Below are 23,482 nucleotides of genomic sequence, written 5' to 3' on the forward strand. Positions count from 1 at the left end.
GACTCGCCTCCCTTTGCAGTCCATGGAGAACTCCATTATGGCACCTCCCCACGCTCCCCCCCCTCAACATTAAACATGGCAACAGGGGCTGCATCTCCATTCCTACCACTCCACCCCAGTGGACACTGAGGACAACCACAGCTTCACATACAGCAACCATGACACTCACAGGTCAGTGTATGCGCAGATAAAATGGACATGAATGTTCCTTCCCTCTGCTAACTTCTGTTCCATTAATTTATTACGTTTTTTATGTATTTGCTTTTAAGTGGCACAGTCTTTTCTTTGCATTGATTTTATAACTCAAAATTCTAATCTTTGGAAAACAAGCCATTATTAGTTCCCAACATACACTGCAGAGTCCCTAGCAGTAGTGAAAACACCCAGTTACTTGGGTCACACTGTGCAATAACAACACATAGGATCAGTGACAAACTCAGTGTAATAATCATAAATGTACAACAAGCACCACAAAACTAATAGGTGCATTGTTAGTGTTATATTCATAGATGTACAGCAAGCACCACACAATTCTTAACAGGCCCCCAAACAGCAGGGTTAGGTAGAACACAGCACACCACGACACAGTATTGTGACTCACTGAAAGAGAACTTTAACAAAGCCTCCCTGAGCTGCATAACTCCATGTTGAGCTTTTCTAATAGCAATTGTGTCTAGCTCTTCAAACTCAGTAGAGAGTCACTCCACCTCCGCCCTGGCAGAAATGTCCCCCCCGTGCTTCACAGATATTATACAGGACACAGCAGGCAGCTATAACCACTAGGTGTTTTTCCACAGAGATTCAATCTTGTGAGTAAACAATGCCAGCGTCCTGTCAATCCACTAAAAGCACATTCAACTGTCATTCTGCACCTGCTAAGCTGGTAGTTGAGTCATTTCTTGGTGCTGTCCAGGTAGCTGGTATACAAGAGAGCAAAGGGCAGGATGGGTCCTGGAGGATGACTACTGGCATTTCAACACTCCCAATGGCAATCTACCAGTGGGGAAAGAAAGTCCCTGCTTATAGCTTTCTATACAGTCCTGTGTTCCTGAAGATGCGAGTGTCATGCACCTTCCCTGACCAGCCCACACTGATGTTGGTGAAGTGCCCACAATGGCCCTCTAATGCTTGCATAACCACAGAAGTGTAGCTCTTTCTTTTGATGTACTCTATGACAAGGAGGGCTGGTGCCAAAATAGGGATATGTATGCCACCTACTGCTCCACTGGAGTACGTGAATCCCACTTCAGCAAATCCATCAACTAAGGCCTGCACACTGCTGAGAGTCCCAGTGCTGCAGAGCAGGAGACAACTAATGGCCCTGCACATCTGCATGACAACGGCGCTCACAGTGGATTTTCCAACTCCAACACAATTTCCCACTGACCAGCAGCAGTCCAGCACTGCAAGTTTGCCACTTGCTTCTCCACTGTCCCTGCAGCTCTCAATCTGCCACCCCAGCACTGGAGGGCTGGAGTGAATTCAGCACAAAAATCCAGGAATGCAGTCTTGCACATCTGAAAGTTCTGCAGCTGCCGCTTATCATCCCAAACCTGCATTACGATGCAATCCCACCAGTCGGTGCTTGTTTGTTGGGCCCAAAAGCAGCATTCCACCATTTGCAGCTGCTCCATGAATGCCAACAACCTTCAATGGATTCTCACTATGTCCCAGAACAATCTGTTCTCCAAAAAATTGTCACGTTCCCCTTGACTTGGTTCTTTTTGTAGCTCTGCAAATACCAGAGGATGGTGGGTCCTGTGCTTGCAACACTCATGACAACAGCACAGAGCTGTGCAGGTTCCATGCTTCAGTCAGTGAGGGAGAACAGCAACAAGGCCCACGCAGTTTGAGGGATTTTTTATAAAAGGCATAAAAATTACAGGATATAGATGACATTACAGAAAGGAGACAGCTGCATGCAGGGAAGTTGAGCCCTTGCTCCCAGTCACCCAGCGTGACTCGTTTCTGCAGCATCACGCAGTGGCAGGTTGCCCACTGGGCACCGCACTGTGCAATGACATAAGCACTCCTAGTGAGCACGTGCAGTGCTGATGCAAGGAGCCAAGCGATATACAGGCAGTTCTCGGACTTACGACACAATTGGTCCTGAAAATTGTGCCGTAAGTCAAAACGTCGTAACTTGGAACCGCAATTCACTCCATTGCGGGACGGAGCATCATAAAGTCAAAACCATTGTCGTAAATCCAATCAGAGTGTCAATTGAGAAACGCTGTAAGTGCTGTTCACTGTAAGTCGAATGTTGTAAAGTCGAGGACTCCCTGCATTAACTGCGGCACCTTTATGCCAATATAACTTGTGTCAGGAAAAGTTTATAGTGTAGACATGGCCTTAGATACCTACCAGGGTGATGAGTCAGTATAAACGCCTAGATTAGAATCTAGCCCAGAAGGGACTGGAACAGCAGGAGATACTGGAAGTCAGGACTGAGTTACACTGGCAGATTTGCATAAGATAAATGTGCATAAAACCTACACTGTATTGTGCGTGGCTTTAACCAGTGCTCCCTACCTTCAGGGAATGATAAATAAACCAAGTTTTTCAGCTAAGGCCATGTCTACACTAGCGAGTTTACAGTGGCACAGCTGTACTGACGCAACTGCCCCACTGTACTCATGTAGCTGCTCTATGTCAGTGGGAGAGAGCTCTCCCGTTAACATCATAAAACCACCTCCATGAACAGCAGTAGCTGCGTCGACAGGAGAAGCTCTCCTGCCATCTTAGTGCTGTCCACACCGGCGCTTCTGACAGTGTAACTTATGTAGCTCAGGAGGGTGTTTTTCACACACACACCCAGCAGCATCAGTTAAACTGACAGAAGTGGTAATGTAGACATGGCCTAATACTGTAACAAAAACTTTCCAGAGACTGAATTTGTTGTGGTCAAGAGCCTGGCTGTTGGTGGATTTTCTGTAACTTGAAGTCTAAATCAAGACTTGAGGACTTCAGAAACTCAGCCAGAGTTGTTGGGCCTACTACAGGAATGGGTGGATGAGGTTCTGTGGCCTGCAATGTGCAGGAGGTCAGACTAGATGATCACGATAGTCTCTTCTGGCTTTAAAGTCTGAGTCTACGAAGGATGGAATAGCAGCTTTGACTTGTGCCTTCTTCTTTTCTGTATCTTTGAAATATTTAAAGTCAGATATTTACCAATGCAAGAAAAAGAAAAAGAAAAAGAAAAATCTAATCTAAACACATTGTTCCTTAAGTCAATTTACAGTCTTAAGGAATGTTCAAAAAGAAAGAGGATTCTAAAGGAAACTAATACTACCTGCACTCCAGCTTCATGAGCAGTGCTGCTTTGGTTACAGTGCCCAATGGCACCCTCACACCCTCCATTGCACCTACTCGGCTAACACTGCCCAGGCAATGGAATAATGGCTAAAATGGTGCCCTCTATCAGTGTTTCGCCTTGGCTGGGAAACACGCAAGCAAACCCATGATTACACACTAGGAACTCTCCCTCAGACACACAAAGAGACCCACAGCTACAGGAACTGGAAACACAATACCCTTCTCTGACAATGTTTCATCTCACTGGAACTGCTGGTCCCAATACCTGAGGGGCCCACACTGTCTCCCCAAGAGTCCCAAATACAGTGATAGGTCCAACCCCTGTAGTTGGAAACTCAGTAACCAGTGCAAATATGTAACTTAACACTTAGCAGAACAAACCCTGGAAGTTTCAACCCACACAAGAAGAGGCTGAAATCTGAAACAGCTCCAAGGGTCAAAGAATGCGACTTAATATGACCAATTTATTGCATGCAGATCTTCAGGGACTCCACCCATCACTGAACCGTTCATTACTCCTTGTTGGATTTCCTAGCCAGGTATGTATCCATGTTGTAACAGTTTCATCCCATTCCCATTCCTTTGATTTCCTGTGTCCCCTGGAACTGCCCAGGGACTATCTGAAAAGTCAAAGGTTAAGGACTAAATGTCCCAAATGTGTTTCATGTGTTTGCTTTAGCTATCGCTGTTAAAGAACCTCACAGTATATTTTGCAGGATCTGTTCAACTGTCTGCATTGGAGAGAACATACAGATAGCGGTTTCCAGTTCCACAGCAGTCAAAATCAGCTACCCTGAATTCTAGCAGACTCCTTGTCCTGTAAGAGTTGTTTTTATCTGACATTGCTCTTGCCATGGCTCCAAAGAGATGCTAAAATGCTCAGATCAGCAGGCAACTTAGCTGTGGGGCACTGTAGCGGTGCACTTCACCACTCCTCTCAAAAACCAACCGGAGCCCTCTCTGTGCAAACACCAGTGCCCTTTTATTTTCAGTGTTTGTGCCCGCCACTTTTATATATAGTTCAATTCAGTTCAGGTAGCCCCTTGGGGGACAGTTAGCTTCTGCAGCTAGCTGGAAACTCCACCCTAGGGCACCTCTCTTTCCTTGTCGTCGTCGTCGTCATCCCCCCCCCCACACCCACCACTTCCTGCTTCCTTCCTGTGAGCTTTATACAGCACCCAGCTCATAAAACCCACAGCTGTTTCTTCTTTAGCCCAGCAATGAGCCACACCCTGCCAGCTCCACTTAATTCCCCTTAATGGGAGCTGGCACTAACAGGGGCCTGACCAGGTCTCCTGACCAGCACCATGTTACAGGCACAATCTCATTCCTGCATGAGTCCAGGTGTAGTGGGGGAAGGGGTACCCCATAGGCAGATACAACTGACAGCAGTCATGCAGAGGAAGAGCAGAGTTTGTCACAAGCGTTGTTAATACAGGTTGGTCAGGACAACACGAGAAACTGTTTATTTCCTATATAAAAACTACCTGTAGTTCCCTCTCATCCTGGGCTCCCAGTGACCAGGCACATCACATCCTTTGTGGCTGATGCACTCACTAGAATCAATGTGTATATTTTAACTCTCTCCTCCTTTTACCACTGAATATTGCTTTCCATTCCCTGCCTGGCAATAAATCCCTGCAGCCTTGGCAAACCCTGAAGAGCAAATGGCATCTTCCGCTTCAGAGAGACCTTGAGAAAAATAATGTAGTCTAGTTTGCAAGACTGAACTATCACTAAAAATGGACAACAAGCAGGTTGCTACCAAGATTTAGAAGAAATAGAGGGAATTCCTATTTTCATTAAACCAGTGAAATACTCACTGGAAAATCCTTTACTTGAATACAGAATCCATCCAATTTAAACTGGTCACCGTTAGAATGTTTTATATTGATCCCCACTTTATCAGAACCTCAGGCTCATTTAAAACATTGCTGAACTCTACGATAAAGCTTTTTCACAACTGCAGACTTCCCTTGGCCTCAGGAGGTCACTGTCATTTTGCAGACCCCTGTATTCACCTCCGTCTGTTACCAGATGGCTTGAAATTCACTCAGCTACAGACACATCACATGCCCTACTATAGCAGCACTAATCAAACAACAGCCGGAAAATACAGGACCCAGTCCTGCGCCCACTGAAATCAGTGGCAAAATGCCCTTGACTTCAGGAAGAGCAGGATCAGACCCGTGATTTTCACAGCAAGTGTTAGTTTCCAGAGTGCATTATTATGTAAAAATTTCATCGTGATCTCTGCACATATATATAACAGCGGCCACTACCCAAAAGCACAGGAAAAGGGTATGAAGCCACATGTATTTTCATTCATGTTAGTGAAACCATTGGGATATAAATAAATCTTTAACAGGGACTCAAGACAGACCAGATGACTCATGTTCATTAGCTACGGAAGCCAACTACAATTCCAGTCCTAAGCACCCCCAATACCTATTTAAGTCACTGGAAATTGAGGGCATTCAGCTCATTTTTCCAAAGGTGAAAGTCTAGTGAACTAATCCACTGTATCACCTACTCCCTTAGGATGGGTTCATCTGGCTTAATTTGTCACTTTCCACAGACAAGAGCTATTTTTTCCCTTGTTCTCTGCAAGTGTCAACACAATTCTTTAAATATCTGCTTGCAAAGGCTATATATAGTAACACTCTGGCACTTTAAAAGAAGCCTCATTTCCTGTGTAAGAGTTGATGTTCTTAGCAAAACTGATGGATGGCTACAGCATCTGAACCACTGAGAAAGTAACAGGTTTTTAAAATGTTCTGCTAGCAGTAAACTAGTATTTCCCATCATGCCTATGACTGGGCCCATTCTGTGCCAATGTACCTCTTCCACACAAGTCCACTCCAATTAACAGGGCTGCTCAGGGGCCCTGTGGGAAGACAATTTGGCTCATTATGCATACGAGATGAGAAAGAGGAGGGGCAGGGGAGACAGTAATCTCCCCCCATACAGTATTTTATTAAATATTATTGTTTTTGGCTGCAAAGGCAACTAAGGACAGCACTCTCCAGCCCAGCTATTGTGCTTTGCAGTGAGCTGCTTTCCAATTTTTTACTAAAGAAATTGAAGTTAGACCACCAACTTAAAAAAAGAAATCACACTTCCATTTCATAAGATTTTACATTCTGTGGTTATAAGTAACACCTCCGATTATTAATACATACAAAAAATCACAAATATTCTCTTTTTATTCTGTTTACTTAGTGCTTTTGTTATCACTTTGGGTCTAGTCAGGTTCCCACTTTCTCCAGTGCAGTCAGTCTGTTTATGCTGTTTGTGAGGGTCTTTTGCACAGCACCAGAGAAATTTTTTTTTTTTAAATATAGGGAAATGTGACTGACAAACTGGAGATGTTGGCAGAAGGACTCAGGGGCAGGCATGGTACCTAAAACTACTTTCAAATCTTTTTGTCTGGATAGTTTTCACATTCATGTGTACCTTGAAATTGGGAGATTCCAAATCAGCTTTTTAAGTGCAGTTTTCTCTTAATGCAGCCCATTAACTGCATGGTGCCAAAGCTGGACTTGGAGGACACATCAGGGAGATGCACACGTACAGGATATTCATGGTTATGGAGTACAGTCTCCCCCCCCCCACACACTTCCATTTACTACCCACTAGCTCCACTGAAATCCATGGGCAAACATGTTCTGCTCACTGTGAGTAAGGATGGCAAAATGTGGCCTTTTGGAATGAAGACATGAAGACAGTATGTCTATTTAAGTTTCGTACACTGTGCCAACCCCACTACACTTTAGAGAAATTTCTGCCTTTCTCCCTTAGCTTGGTCAGCAAGCGGTGGAGGAAGATGGATCTCTGAAACTGGACATTCACTAGAAAAGGGGAACATTCAGGAGTGACAGGTTTCAGAGCTGTAGCCATGTTAGTCTGTATCGGCAAAAATAATGAGGAGTCCCTGCGGCACCTTAGAGACTAACAAATTTATTTGAGCATCAGCTTTGGTGAGCTAAAACCCACTTCATCAGATGCATGGAGTGGAAAAATACAGTAGGCAGGTATAAATACACAGTACATGAAAAAATTGGAGTTGCCTTACCAAGTGGGGGGGTCAGTGCTAACGAGTCAATTCAATTCAGGTGAAAATGAGATATTCTCAACAGTAGAATACCAAGGGAGAAAAAATCAGGGTAATGAGGCCAATATAATCAGGATGGCCCATTTCAAACAGCTGACAAGAAAACTAATTTCCCCCTACTGATATTCATACCTTCTTGTCAACTGTTTGACCACATCCCTCTCTGGGACTCCAAAGGCCCACATCCTCTGAACTGCAGAACAGGAAGAGGCTTCTCTGCTGCAGGCTCTGAAACAGAGTTGCTCCTGGTAGAGGAATAGTTCTGGTTCTCTAAAGGAGAATTCGTAGCTTAGAAGAAGTGAAGCTCTCCAGATACCTGAGCCAGTCAATCAGCAATGATGCTACTTCTATGCATTACAGTTGTGTTACCAGGTGTTTAAAGTGATCAACAGACTTAAAACACAGAACAAAGCTCTTACACTTTCTAGTCCTTCAGTCTATGCCATTTTCACTTAAAAAGAATCAGCAAAGACTGGATAGGTCAAGAGACAGGAAAGGGGATACTTGGCTTCCACCTCTCCTTCACCAGCTTGAACCACACCCACATCAGTAACACCAAATGTTACCACCATCCAACGGCTGTCAAGTGACTATGTGAAGCAAGCTAGTGATCTAAGTCCATTGACTAACAGAAAGGTACCAGCCTTCCCTCCCTCTACAAAAACAAAGAAAAAAACATGGGCTGTTGGAACTCTAAGAAGATATCCCCAAACCAAAATGGTCACAGATACTGAACACTCCTTCTTGGCCTTAATCAAGCACTGGCAATGGGACACTTTCACAAGCACTCAGCAACAAACCACATGTGACAAATATTAGTCATGCATGACCGGAAGGTGCTCAAACACCGTGTCTCAAAGTTCCCCTATCCAATGCAACTTACATTCACATTCAGAGCACATCAGCTCTTACAGTGACAAAGCAGGCTCTCTTTACAGGAACAGTTCTTCATCCTCACTCCAGTTCCAGTCAACCACGTTCTTACTCTATGTTCTCTAAGGATCACACCAAGATATCTTCTCTCTTACATTCCCTGTAAAATGAATTATGTTGCAAGATGGGCACATTAAACTCTTGTCCCAGCAATTAATGTTGTATGCACGTCTGCTCCCTCTTTCCTAAACCAGATGCCAGATTGACATTTGATGCAGTATATCATTATTTATGTAGTGCCATAAGCGCACAAAGTGATGTACAACACGCGAACTGAGCCAACCAAAGACCTTCCCGTCTAAGGGGAATAAACATTTGTTTACATGATTTTGCTCAGTGAGGGGTAGCCTTATGAGAGGCACATCTTGTCTTCTCAAGGATCCCAGGGGGACAGCAGTCAAACAATACATTGTAAAGAGAGAAACAGGCCAGGGACAGAGAAAATGCACTTCAGTATGTCTTCTAAATGGAAATTAAAACTTTAAGGTTGTGTCTACACTGCAATCAGGAGGTGTGACTGCAGCACCTGTAGACATACCTGAGCTAGCTTTGGTCTACCAAAGTACAACCCTACCCAAGAACATAATGCAGCATCAGTTGTGCCACCGTGCATGCTGCTGTGGTGAAACCGTTACTTATTCAAGCTAGCTTGGATCTAGCTGAGGCTGCAATCACACCACCTGCCCACAGTGCAGACAAAGGGCACGACGACACGGTGGGTGCACCAGCAGTGGTTCTATTGCTATGCCATAGTAGAGCCATAGTGCAGATGCTTGCTACAGCAACGGAGGGGGGTTTTCTGTTGCTGTTGATAATCCACCTCTCCAAGAGGTGGTATTTAGGTCAACACAGCACATCTACAGCGGGGTTAGGTTGACTTAACTACAGCGCTCTGGGGTGTGAATTTTTCACACCCCCGATCATTGTAGCTATGTCAAATTAAGTGTAGATCAGGCCATACTCAGGGATTCAACTGTACTTCTAGCCTGGAGATGCATTACTGACAGCTGACTGGACTCCTGAAATTCACATAGGGTCAGATGTTAATCTGCTAGCCAATTTTCTCTTAAAGTAAACAGACCCTAGTGACTACATATGCAATGGTAGCTACTTTGCAACCCAGAAAAGTTCCTCACTTCTCAGCAGAGCTTTCAGTCTGCAGGCCCAGTCACCATTATCCTATGTCTTGCGCAGTGATTTACACCAATGCACAGTGAGTGCACAGGGGGAGAAAAACTTTACTGTTCCAATTTGGCAGCATTTTACAACCACAGTGCACCAGCATAAACATGGTGCAGGGCAATGGTGAAACAAGCTCTGAAGTGGTCCACAAGCTCAGCGAAGGTCTTCTAGATTTGTCTCTCATCCAAAATTGTCAACAGCCATTAGTGCTGATTATTGTTGTCTGTACTGTAGTAGAGCCTAGGAGCTCTAGTTACGGATCAGGGCCCCACCGTGCTGGGCACTGCACTGCACATCCACAAAACAAAAAGAGGTCCCTGCCCCAAACAGCATACAACCCACTCTGTCTGTCCCTCTACTATTCCGTGCCTTTCCTATATATATCCTGAGGGAAGGCCTGAAATCCCATTTTTCCAGACATCTGGAGGAAGGCTTGCCTTGGAGAAGTAGTATCTTTTCCCACTGCTTCCTTCCCTACTTGACTGGTATTAAGGCTAGACAGGAAGAACAACTGGGAGCGGGTGTCTGTCCTTATTTCACCTAGGGCTTGCAGCATGCTTTTGTTTAAAAGGGCCAGCCTGAATCATGTGGAGTAAGGCTCTGCCTTCATTAGCTGTATTTTCCTAAAGTTTCCCATGGTTGTGATACAGAGAAGGAAATCTTCAGAACGTGGGTGTAGTGTGGACAAAGCCTATGATCCTGCTTCTCCTCAGTAGGCTTGTCTACACTAGACAGCTACACTACTGGAACATTCATTGGTGTGTCTGAACTGGTGCAAGTGACAACAGTGATGTATTCATATCATGCACTGGGCGCATACGGGGCACCAAGACCATACACAATACCTGCAGCATGTATTCCAGGGATTGTTACCCTACAACGCCCTGCACAGCTCCCAGGGGCTGATACATAGCATATCTTTCCAATCGTAAGTGCCTCAATGCACCTGTATGGACAAAAGACACAAGGTGGGTGAGGTAATATTTCTTCCTGTCTCTCTCATATCCTGGGACTAAGACAGCTGCAGCAACACTGCGAACACCAGTGTAGACAAGGCTTTTGTGATTAGAGTGGCGTGCTGAGGTTTAAACAGTCTGTGTAGAAATGCAGTGCTCCTGTAACAGAACACAAATCCTTCAGAAAACCACTGCTTTGAAGGACAGATCATTTAAATGTAGGCAAAAAGCAGACCATGTTTTGAAGTTGGTCTGTCAAGTGAAGTTGCTATTCTGAGTGCACATTTCCCCCTCCTCACTTACATTATCTCCTTATATCCATTTTCCTTCGAGAGTAATTGGTACCATCCTGAGAGAAGCACCTGGAGCCTTCTGTGATCCTTTATTGCTCTGTGGTATATCTCAGAATGTAATACCATCTGCATGCATCTTACTCACCACACATGCATCCTTCTTCTATTTTCACTCATTCACTCTTTTTTTTTTTTTTGTTAAATATTTGGCTTATCCAACAGCTGAACATCTTGTCTCTGCTAGTTTGCTAGGCAAAAATTCAGTTAGTACAGAGCATGAATCACTTCTCTGTCCCCACCATCACAACTGCATCCCCTGAGGACAAATGCAATGGAAGGGAGACGGGAAATCAAAGTGGATTAGATTGCAGTGCTATGCCTAACCTAACCAAGGAGATTCCAGACCTCTGGCTTCAAACTTTGCCGCTAGAGCTTTAACCCTGACAAGCATTTTAAAGGTTCATCCACAATAGTTACTACTGTAGCAGACTTCTTGACAGCAAAAGAATCATTTCCAAAGGATACAGATGTCAGACTAAATTAAATGCTACAGGAAACACAAGTAACAACATTTCTAACAACATATGTCATGATTCATTATTTTTTTGTTGGTCCCCTTCCACAGCCAGTGTTGCTGCTCAGCTCTTAAAATTTGTTCCATTTCAGCCAATGTAACAAGCACTAGCAGATCCAAACAAGTGATACAGAGGTTAAACTAGGCAGTCATTTTAAAAGCCCTCACATCCACATGCAATTATAAATTCCTATCTGGTTTTGTATCTGTAAGACAGCAGGATCTATAGGATCTCAATGTCTCTACTGCTCAGCTTTTCCATTAAAAACCGTCTGTGTTGATGGCTGAAGAAAAGCAGAGCCATTACGGGTATCTAAAAAGCAACAGCAGGCAGTCTAATCTCAGCTGCTCTAGGAAAGGTTTTCATCCAGCAGGAAGTCCATCAAGAGTTGGCAAACGCACCGAAACAGTGTAAAAATAAAGTTATTTGGATCTATCTTTATGTTTGTGTCACAAAGCAACCTGAGGAACTCACCTACCAAAGCCAGGGAAACGGAGACAGCAAGTCTGCCACTATAAAGTTCATTCTCATCTGGCCCAAAAGCAACAAATTAGCTTTGTCAGAGAAAAAACTATTAAATTCAGGATCCTTGTGTAGAATCTAATAAACAGTCTCGTCGTATTCGCAGAGTACCCCAATACCGATCTCACACCACATAGGACAGTGTTTCTCCAACTGGGGTAGCCACTTGTATAGGGAAAGCCCCTGGCGGGCCGGGCTGGTTTGTTTACCTGCCCCGTCCGCAGGTCCGTCCGATTGCGGCTCCCACTGGTTGTGGTTTGCCACTCCAGGCCAATGGGAGCTGCTGGAAACGGCGCGGTCCGATGGCCTTACTGGCTGCCGCTTCCAGCAGCTCCCATTGGCCTAGAGCAGCAAACCGTGGCCAATGGGAGCCGCAATCGGCTGGACCTGTGGACGGGGCAGGTAAACAAACCGGCCTGGCCCACCAGGGGCTTTCCCTACACAAGCAGCGACTTCAGTTTGAGAAACACTGACATAGGATGAGTCATGACAAGAAACAGATGTCGGTCATCCAACAGGACAGAATAACCGTTTTGACATGGCTTTTTCACTTTGGATACTCCTCTGGCACGGGACATTCCTCTTCATAAATGTTCAGTATCTGCCTGGTCTTCTGGCAGCAGAAGTACACTGGGAATGGGCTAGGGATACAAAAATACAGGTAAACTTTGATTTTATAAAGGTCTTGGGAATCAGATGAAACTTCCGTATTAAAAAAAAATCACTATTTCAAACAAATGCATATCAGATTCTATGCAAAATCTGGAGGCACAGATCAGAAAAGTGTTGAATAACCGGTGTTTAGAAAAATCATAGTTAACCTCTAGTCACCTTGGCATATCTCAGAGACTTCACCATAAACTGGAATGGGATCATGCATCCTGTGAAGGAGTTAAAGAGTCTCCATCACAGTGCCCTGAGATTTCCAGCTACCAAAAGATTTGGAAAGATCAACTAAGAACAAGAAAAGATGCAGCATCTTGCTGAGTGCTGATAAGTACTTGCTTAGAAACAAATGCTGAATAATTTGGTCCTATAACCAGCTTTCTGGACCTTGCTGGTTTGTGCCTGAGATCCTGATGTTCACATATTGTGTCCTCCCAGTTAGAACTTATCCTCAAGAAAATGAAACTCAGGTGATACAGATGTTCCAAGTTTTGCACAGACTTTTGTTGCTGATGGCATGAATTATCATCTTCTGATGCTTTGCTATCTGCACTAAGATATAAGTATTAGTGCCATTACCCGTCTAGTAATGTTCGCTTTGTGTGGGGAAGAAGAGGCTCTCAAGGGAATACTTACACTACATATTTGATGTAAGGACCCCATCAGTCTGGGCAGATGAGTCCATTTAGTGAAACACAGAACTTTAGTTGGAATAAAGGCTTTCAAATCTGAAAAAAACAGGCTTCACTGTTTTCTCCAGGCTCTGGATCACACTGGAGACACTGGTCTCGAGCGATGATTGCACTCAGTCCCCTTTAGGACCTGTAAGATTGCAAAGCTAGTCCCAGTTCCAAATGTAGGGCTTTAAGTACTTTTTCTAGGTAGCTTCCAATAGAACAGGAGCCCTTACTCAACACCTCATAAACCCAACACCGAGCCTTACTCTGTGTCTCTACCATCAGGACGTTAACCCACACTCTGGTTGTTTCCCACCTCAGCAACCACTATTGCCTTTTCCGTAGTCTCACCCTCTACCCCATCCTTTCACAGTCAGTTTTTGACAACTGTTAGGCTGCTTGTGTGTTGAAATCACAGCCTACCACACTGATCAATACTGTCCACTCCCCCTTGGTCTGTCCATCCATCCCGTGTCTCGTCCTATACTTAGACTGTAAGCTCTCAGGGGCAGAGACTGTCTTTTTGTTCTGTGTTTGTACAGCAGCTGGCACACGGGGGCCCTGGTTCACAACTGGTGCTCTTAGGCACAACAATAATAAATATAACACTGTTGGCCAGATCCTCTCCTCTTCTACTGCTCTGACAAGCAATCCCAACCCCCTGCCTGCACTACCTCCATTCCTTCCTCAAATCTCTGCCTTGGCTTCACCTCTTATTCCCCACAGAGGGCCAGATTCTGTGCTGCCCTGCCCCTTGTGCAGTCATTTACACCAGTGAGTGCAAAGTGGGTATAAAACGCTACTAGATCAAAATGGTAGCAGTTTGCACTGGTGCAAATGCCTCCATGAAGAGCTGAGCAACAGGGAAGCTTCCCCGAAGTTCCTAATGTACATCAGTTGCAGCACTCTCCCCCTGACTCTGCTCTCCTCTCCTGCTGTATAATCCCTTTGGGCTGGCCAAGCATCTCTCCCAACTGATCCCTCTGTTACTTTCCACTGCTTCCGAGTCTGTGCCCTCTTGCATGCCATCCCGACCCACTTATGCTTAAAGCAGCCTCCCAACTAGCATCCAGGTCTCCTTCCTCTTCTCTTCCGGAAAACCTTCTGAAAAACCTGCCTGTTCCAAGAAGCATTACAGCTACAAAGACCACATGCCACTCTGTGCTGGTTGCTCATGACTTTAGGCTGAAAGGCAGGGACGTTGTAATTTGCATTGGAACATTGTTCCTTATGTATATTAACATACACAATTACAGAGCTACATGGATAATAACAATCTGCTAGCACACTGGCATTGCCTATATGGTGGTGCAATGCTATTTAAGCCAACGCAAGACCCTCCAGTCTATACAACACAAAGTGCACACTGTGCAAAAAATAAAAATGCCCACTACAAGGATAACTAGAGTGGAGTTTTCTTTTAGAATATTAGTGAATTGCACAAGACTAAAGGGATAAGACATTTCAAAGCAAAAGGCATCTAATAAATCCTGCTGCATAGTGGAACAGCTACTGAAATAAGCACTTCAAAGCAAACGGGGAGGATTCAGAACCAAAAGCATCTCTGATTCCATTAAACAGGCCATTGTACGAAAGCTAGGAGCCTTGAAGGTTAAGGGACATTTAATGCCTATCTGGAATTGCTCTGGAAACCAATGTAATGATAGAGGTGAAATGTGAGAGTGCACCTGGGTGTGCATTACCAGTGAGGCATATGCATTTGGAGTTAATTGCAAGATGGAAATCTCTCCTCTTAAAGGACATTACACTCACCTTTACAAGACCTACAGACACATATTTTCACCCTGGCTGCCATTATTTTACCCACCACTGTAGCATCTGTTCAGCTACAATTTTTGAAACATCCAACAGTAGATAAAACTTCTGGAAACTTGAAATCTGTGACCAACAAGATCTACCTGTATGAGCTAGTCCTATGTAGGCTAGACCAAGGGCTAATCTTAGCTTCCTTCACTTGACTCCCCTAACTTGAGCAAAACTCTCCCAGTGAAGGGGCCAGGAGGCTGCCTTCTTTTCCTCATTGCTCTGACACACTGCAGCAACTGTGGAGTCCAGTTGCTGCTCTTGTGTCTGTCAAAAATCATCTGTTCTCTCAAACTTGTGCCTCTCACATCTGAACTACAGTTTCAGACTTTCAGCTTCTGCCCCATCTCAGTGCATGTTTAGAAATACCAGAAGGTAGATGATTCGCTCTCTGTGTGACGGAACAATACTTTTATATATCTGGGCTTCACTGCTTCTTCCCCTGCCCCTCCCTTTGCTTCATCTGTCTGTTTATTGCAGGTCTAATTTAGATCAGGCTCTTCTGGGCAAAGGCATGGTGCCATCTCAGTGCATATAAATAACAGCAGCTGGTTATCAGCAGCGACTGCAGGTAGAGAAGGCACCTACACAGATGGACGGACAGACAGACAGACTGGGGAGGGGACAGCATTTGGGGCTGGATCCCCAAACTGGTCATGTCTGTGTCTTGCCTTCTCTGCCCACTGATATCTCATCCCCCTGGCTCTCGGGGGACTGGGTATCTTGGTACTGCACAGCCCAGCGCATCCCCCCAATACCTTCACCAGCCCCTCAATGCCCCTACTCCTCATCCCCCAGTATCCCCACTCCTCTTCCCCCAGCATCCCCCAATGCCCCCACTCCTCTTCCCCCAGCATCCCCCAATGCCCCTACTCCTCATCCTCCCAATGCTTCAATGCCCCCCTCCTCTTCCCCCAGCATCCCCCAATGCCCCCACTCCTCTTCCCCCAGCATCCCCCAATGCCCCTACTCCTCATCCTCCCAATGCTTCAATGCCCCCCTCCTCTTCCCCCAGCATCCCCCAATGCCCCCACTCCTCTTCCCCCAGCATCCCCAATGCCCCCCTCCTTTCCCCCCAATGCCCCCACTCATTCCCCCCAATGCTCCTACTCCTCATCCAAACCCTTCAATTGCCCCCAGTTCCCTCCCCCTCAACCCCCCACTGCTCAACACCTTCTCCCCCTTGCCCCCACCCCCCTCAACGCCCGCCCCTTCCACCAGCCCCGCCCTTCCCGGTCCCACCTACGGTACCTGCTGCGTCGAAGCCTCGCGGCTCCGCCTCCAGGCCGCCGCCCGCCCCCGCGCCGGCTCAGCACCTTGGGCAGCGTTGCGGCACCTTGCCTTCCGAGCTTGCTCAACGGTCCATCCGGCTCGCCCCGCCCGCCAGACCGCCCGCCATCGCAGCCGCTACCCGCCGCTAGCGGACCCACGCCCCGCATTGCACCCGGCCCTGCCGCTCATACGCGTGGGCCACGCCCCCTAGGGGGCCACCTCCCGCCCCGCCTCTCATGGCCCACTGCTAATGCTCTCGAACTGAACTCCCGTGGGACCCACGTACGAAGCCTCATGCGTCCCGCCCTTACGCCCCTTCTCCATGCTCACAGTCTAGGCAGCTCTATTCGAAGAGAACTGCCCCCCCCGACCCGCCCTTTGTCGGCTCCTCCTCGATCACTGCCCTTTGCACCTTTCCAAACCGCCCAGTTTTACAGACCTCCCTCTTAACCCCGCTACTCTTCACTCATTGGCCCCGACCCTGCCTGCTTGACCTCCAAGACCTGCCCCTACACCAACCTTCTGCCAATCAAACTCCGCCACACCCTTGTTTGTCTTGCCTGGGTTACCGAAATCAGGGCCCCTTCAGTAAAAGAGGCCATCTCATTGCTGCTGGGCGGTCCACGTCTCCTTCTGTACCAATAGGAGTATGAGCGCTGCGGGTACCTCAGTCAGGCCATCATGAGTAGAGGTTGTGGGTACATTATAGAATCATAGAATAGATTATCAGGGTGGAAGGGAGCTCGGGAGTCATCTATCCACCCCCACTGACCCGGCAGTAGAAGTAGAGCATTGTGGGTAGCTTGGCCAGCGGCAGTAAGAGCATAAGAGCATTGTGGGGTACATGACCATGGGCAATAGGAGTAGAGCATTGTGGGAGTTGAGGCACGTAGAAGTTAGAGCATTTGTGGGTACACTTGACCAGGGCCAATAGGAGTAGAGCATTTGGGTAGCTCGGGCCAGGCAGTAGAAGTAGAGCATTGTGGGTACATTGACCAGGGCAATAGGAGTAGAGCATTGTGGGTAGCTTGGCCAGGGCAGTAGGAGAGGAGCATTGTGGGTACGAGTGGAGCACTGTGGGTACTTCAGCCAGAGCACCAGGAGTAGAGCATTGTGGGTACATTGACCAGGGCAATAGGAGTAGAGCATTGTGGGTATGAGTGGAGCACTGTGGGTACCTCAGCCAGGGCAGTGGAAATAAAGCATTGTGGGTACATTGACTAGGGCAATAGGAGTAGAGCATTGTGGGTATCTTGGCCAGGGCAGTAGGAGTGGAGCACTGTGGGTACCTCAGCCAGGGCAGTAGGAGTGAGCATTGTGGGTACATTGATCAGGGCAATAGGAGTAGAGCATTGTGGGTAGCTTGGCCAGGGCAGTATCATTGTGGGTACTGGCCAGGGCAGTAGGAGTGGAGCACTGTGGGTACCTCAGCCAGTCCCCAGCGTCCCCCCTTGTCCTTTGACACAGACAGTGATGCTCAGCCTTGTGGGCTGGCTGTACAGATCCTCAGCCAAGCCTGCCATTCCTTATGCCCTCCAGCAGGGTCCCAGCCACTTGAGGGCATGAGCTACTCTAGGCCTCTTCTGGGGGCACCAGTGCAGTCCCACTGCCGTGACCAGGCAGCAGTGCCTCTCCCCACCCTACCCCCCTCCCTGTGCCCCTGCTCCTACAATCTCAGAGTATTATTGACTAAGCTGCCCTTTGGTTGGAAGCCACAGCCTTTGAGAAACAGTGGTGCAGACATGCACAGAGGAAACAGGCAGGGACAAACAGAAAGAGATCAACCAATCACTCATAAATGTGATGCCTCTGCCCCCAGGCCTTTGGGCACTTTGACAAGCTAGAAAGGAAACAAAACTGTTACCCTAAGAGAGTCCCAGCGCAGGAACAGAGGGAGGAAACGGTGACAGGTCCCACACCTGGCCCCTGCCCGTGGCTCATAGCAAATCACAAACACACTGAGTGAACTCACAACTCAAATCGGTCCCAGAAGGAGGGAGGTTTCACCCTGCAGGATGCCAGAGATGCACATTCATTGGTGGAGAGCCAAGAGGCAGAGAGTTCAATGGCCAAAGACCCCGACTTCTTGCATGTTTCCTCCCAGATTACTGAAAACTCTAGACTCTATAGTGATTCGAGCCCTATGAACTTTATCAGACTTACATGCACTGCATGAGTGTTCACACAGGAGTCACTGCACTCCCAGCACACATTGGGCCCTGTGTAAAACCTAGGATGGATTCTCTGCTGACAGCCTACTTCAGAGCCGTGCCAAAGTCCTGGTCAGAAGCATGGAGATGTCCCTGGGCCATTTACACTGCTATGGCAGGGTTGTTCCTCAGCATGGAGAGCAGCAGACACTCCTGTAGCATGCTTCTGACACTCCCACTATGTTGGGGCCTGGGAGTGGGGCTGCACAACCCTACCCCAGCAGGAGAGCTCCCATTTGCAGTGGGTATTCAGGGGCCATTTCTGCCTTCTTTATGTCACCAGAGAGGTGTAAAGGGGAGAACTGTCCCACAGCCATTGCCATGTGTCCATATGGCTGCAGTGCACTATGGAGCACGACTGGCTGAGCAGAGTAGGAGGGATGGGTCATCCCATCTGCTAATCAGTAGTGATTACAAGGGAACAGCAGTGACTTCATCAGAGACACACCAGCTAGTCAGAACCCCCAGGATTTGTAAGTGCAAGTCAGATGAGCTCAGCAGCTTCTCCCTGACTGTGAGGATAGCCATGTAGTCCAAATCCCCTTACTCTGCTACCAAAAGCAATGGAGACAGTGGCGCCAAGGGGGAAGAAAGGTCAAGCATGCTTTGTCAGACATCCAGATTTGAGAGCTAAATTGTCCTGGGCTTTGTTCTAGATGTTTCTTCCCTGCTGGCTGAGTCCCATGACTAATTTCACAGCCAAAATGCATCCTGAGTCATGCTCTCCCAGGCTCCAGCTCGGCTGGTGCTATCTGCAAAGAGATGGTTCACATGATGCCCCCGTTTACTCATCATTGCTTCTGCCTTGGCTACCGATACCACAACTGATGGGAAAACGAGGAGACTGTTCAGAGAGGCCATCTCCTCCCCTTCTGTTTGTCTCAGCTCCCTGTCTGTCCTCTGTCCCTAATGTGCTTCCTGGAAACCTGCCTCCTTCTCTGGGGCCAATCCCACAGGAGGTTTAATGGGCTTAATCCAGCCACAGCTGGGGCTGCAAAAAGAGGATTAATAATTGAGGAGGTGAAGTCATTGCTGCACAGCGATGAGGAGAGATGGAGAAGAGTACCTGACAAAAAGAGAGCAAAGACCATTCCACTTGGCTCACTATCGTCCTTTTTCACACAGAGTGCACACATGCAGCCTGGTCTGGGCATGGCCTGCAGAGACCACATGTCCCCGCGTGCAGTCTTGGGAGGGAGCTGTATCTTGATCTCGGGTGCAGGAAAGTGGAGCATGGCATGATGGGATCTGTAGCATCTATCCACTGCACCTGTTTATTAAAGAGGAGGCAGGCTGCAGCAATCTGGTCCATTTCATGCACATGGGGCTACCTGTGAGTTTCTGGCAAGTTGCTAACATGGCTCTTGGGGGGAGGGAGGGGTAAAGTGGGGTGCTGCTTGCCTAAACCAATCCACCAACTGGCTGAGCTGGACAGTGCCTTCAAGCTGTGCTTAGCTCAGGATCCAGAGAGGTTCCTGCATTGCAGCAGGTCCCCTTTCTCTTTGACAGACCAAGGATGCTCAAGGACAGCTTGGTGTGTGGTTTGCGGATACGCTTGGATATGCTGCTGAAATGATTCTCCCAGTTAGCAGCAGAGGGGCTGAGGTTCATGTGCCCCAGTAGATGACACAGCAAGTGCCTTGGGTGGAAGTGGAGAGGGCAGGCGGGTGGTGGGGGGGGGTTGGTTGTCAGCCCTTCAGATCTAAGTGTTTCCTACTGATGGCCCTTTGCATGGTTTCAGCCCCACAAATGCTCAGCACCTCTTCTGTCCATACTTCATGCAGCCAGTCCATGGTGTCAGTCTGAGTTCTGGGGGTGAAGGGACTTGGGGTGGGGAGTCTCTGTGGGTGTGGGCCTGGCTTCTAGGTTAGTGGACGAGTCCCTCCCAGTCCTCTCTTAGGGCCTGATCCAGTGCTCAGCCACCACTGACTTCAGCACCTCACACAACTGTGCCCTTTGACCCTCCGGGCTCATTCCCATGAAGCAGCTCCTGATGGGGGGATGGGGAAGCAGGGGAGACCCCGTCTCTTAGGCTCCAAAGAGGTTCCACTTTTCCCCCTTAATGCTCCAGAGTGGTGGTTCTCAAATGTCTTCCTGCTGGGGGAAGGGCACTTCCTCAGGCCAGGATCAGAAGTGGGATGGCTCCTGTGCTGTGGGGCACGAGTAGGGTGACCATATTTCCCTGTGCTGAATACGAGACACTTGGTAAAATTACTCGTATTCAAGCGAGTTCAACAGCAATCAGTGAGAACTAGGCTGTACAAACATTGAAATTAACGTCAAGTTGACTGAGCCCCTGTTAAAAAGAAATATTGTCTAGTTGGATTCTTTTTATTTCTCTTCTTATCTTTTTAGGCTTCAGGGTCCACACAAGGAGAGGTGACACACACACACCCTCGTACACCTCTGTTACATGGGTGGGGAGGAACCGATTGACCCTCCCCTCCCTGCCAGGCGCTCTCCGCCCTTCATGTCTGGCTAGGCCCCTGGGATGGACCCACCTCTCCTGATACCTGGCACCACGTCTTCCTGAGGTAACACGTGGAGGGGCATGAAGGTCTCATTCCCCGCCCCTCCCCCAGAGATTTCTGCCAGGGTTCACACCAGAATGTGGGCAGCAGCAGCTTCTTGGCGCTTTGCGTGGGGGAAGGAACTGCAGCTGCTTCCAGCTGCAGGGGAGGGGAGAAGAGATGACCTGATCCACGTCTTTGCAGAGCTCATCTCTTCCCCCCACCCACATGTGGCTGGAAGCAGCTTGTCCCTTCCTGCCCAGTGTGGAAAGGCAGCTAACACCGCCAGGCTACTGCTGGCCACCAACATAACCCAGCTGCCTCCTGTCCCCTGGCTACAGCATAGGCAGGAAGGGGTTAAGCTTGTGTATGAGGACCCAGGGAACGGGACTGCAGGGGCTTCAGAGAACCCTGCCAGAGAGGTGGCTCAACAGGGGACGGAGCAGCTCCCTGGGGGCAGGACGCAGAGTGGGGAGTGGGGTGAAGAGGGTGCTAAGCCCCTGCCCAAGAAGCTGCTGTGGACGGTGCAGGGTTGGGGCACGAACAGACTGGAAATCGCTCCCCCCTCTCCCCACCCCACCACCAGTCCAGAGCTTAGCTGAGGCTTGGAGATGCTGCCCCATGCCAGTGCTGTGGGGGGCTTTGGCACATGCAGGGCTTGGCTTCTTCTGGCCAGTGCCCAGGACGGAGGGTCTTGGGCTTTCCCAGGGCACCGGCCCAGCCAGATGCAGTAGAGAAAGGAAGGCGCCTGCCAGCCAGGCTGCTGGTGAGCTGAGCGCTCCAACCAGGGGCTGGTTCTCTGCACAGCGCTAGGAGTGAGACATGCTTCGTCAGTGGGAATATGGAGGAGCAGCAGGGCTGTGGGGAAAAAGGAGCAAAACAGAGAGAGGACAGTGAGGGGGCCGATGGGTGGGCAGCAGAGGTGACATGTAACCAGCTGTTGCCTGGCACCTGCCTGCACTCACCAGCCACCGCAGCTCACAGCCAACCTGGACCAGAAACAGGACCGGGGGGCGGGGCCCTGCTGGCCGCTGGCATGCAGTAGGGGCTGTGCCGATGGACCAACAGGGAGAGTGGCCCCTCTCTCCACACTGCATCTTCGCCCTGCGTGGGCAGCTAGTGAGCAGGGATCCAGCCAGCAGCAGGACCCACCAGTACTGATTGGGGAGGAGAGGGGGAGAGAGACAGAAAATACGGGACAATTTGCCCATTTTTAAGAAAAAGTCGTGACACCTGCAGAAAGGCTTAAATATGGGACTGTCCCTTTATAAACAGGACATCTAGTCACCCTCTGCATGATCCCTCTCCTTCTCCTTATGGCAGGGTGGGAGGGGATTAAACTTGTATCTGTCATGACATGGGGTCCTGGTCTGGGGAGGGCTGACAGCCACCTGCATCTCCTACCAGCCTCCTGGTCACCCCTTTCCCCTTACCCCTTTCCAGGGCAGCTGCAGTGCTCAGGGACAGGAAGGGGCCTGGCTGGGGCAGGATCTGGCCAGGAGTTGCACATGAACTCGTTCCAGTGCTCGGCTCCCATTGACGAGGAGGGTGCTCGGTGCCTCGCAGGATCAGGCCCTGGGGAGCTGAACAGGCTATTTTCTCTCTCTGGTAGCAGGATTCATTGAGGTGACTCTCGACTCACTGACAGCCGCTCCTGATCCTGTCCTGATCCAGCAGGGTTACTCTGCAGTGCAGTTCCATCTCTGATTTGGGGGGTGACTGGCAATTTGATCACAGCTAGGTTTACCCCAAAGAACACTCCCCCCCACAGCAAAGGGAGATATAAGGGAGCTGCAGAAGGGGCAGAGGGGCTGAGTGAAGGAGGAGGAGTTTAGCTGGTCAAAAAAGCCTCTGGAAGTAACTGGAGTTGGGAAAATAACATCGGGGTAAGGTAGAAGCAGCACTGTGGAGACTGGCTCTGCTAACGTCCTGGGAGCGAAGGAGTTTGCTCTCCAGCCAGGCCCCCTGCTCCTCCTAGAGCTGTGAGATTCCCAGGTGCTGTCTCTATGCTCTCCCTCCCCTGGCCTGGCCCTAGCTCAGGGACAGCACAGATCCGCCTTGTTTCAGGGGGAAAACAGAGAGAGACAGCCACAGTCCTTCCTCTGTTACCCAGCTGAGTCTGCTGGAGCAGGTGAACCAGAGCTGAGTGTGTACAGGGTATCAGATCCTTCTCCCTGATCACCCCACCCAGGGGACAAGCTTCCAACCCTGCCTCCTAGCCTCAGTAACCCTTGCATACCACCCAGGGGCAAGCCCCTGACACCTCCCTGCCTGGCTGCAGGAGTCCATGTGGATACTTTTGGGATGAGGGGAACCTATACAGGAGAGATGGGCTCCACCTAAACCAAAGTGGAACCAGCCTGCTGGCACTAAACATTAAAAAGATTGTAGAGCAGTTTTTAAACTAGGAGATGGGGGAAAGCCGACTGCTGC

This window comes from Chelonoidis abingdonii, chromosome 20, assembly GCF_003597395.2.
Source record: "Chelonoidis abingdonii isolate Lonesome George chromosome 20, CheloAbing_2.0, whole genome shotgun sequence".
In the NCBI taxonomy this organism is placed as follows: domain Eukaryota; kingdom Metazoa; phylum Chordata; order Testudines; family Testudinidae; genus Chelonoidis; species Chelonoidis abingdonii.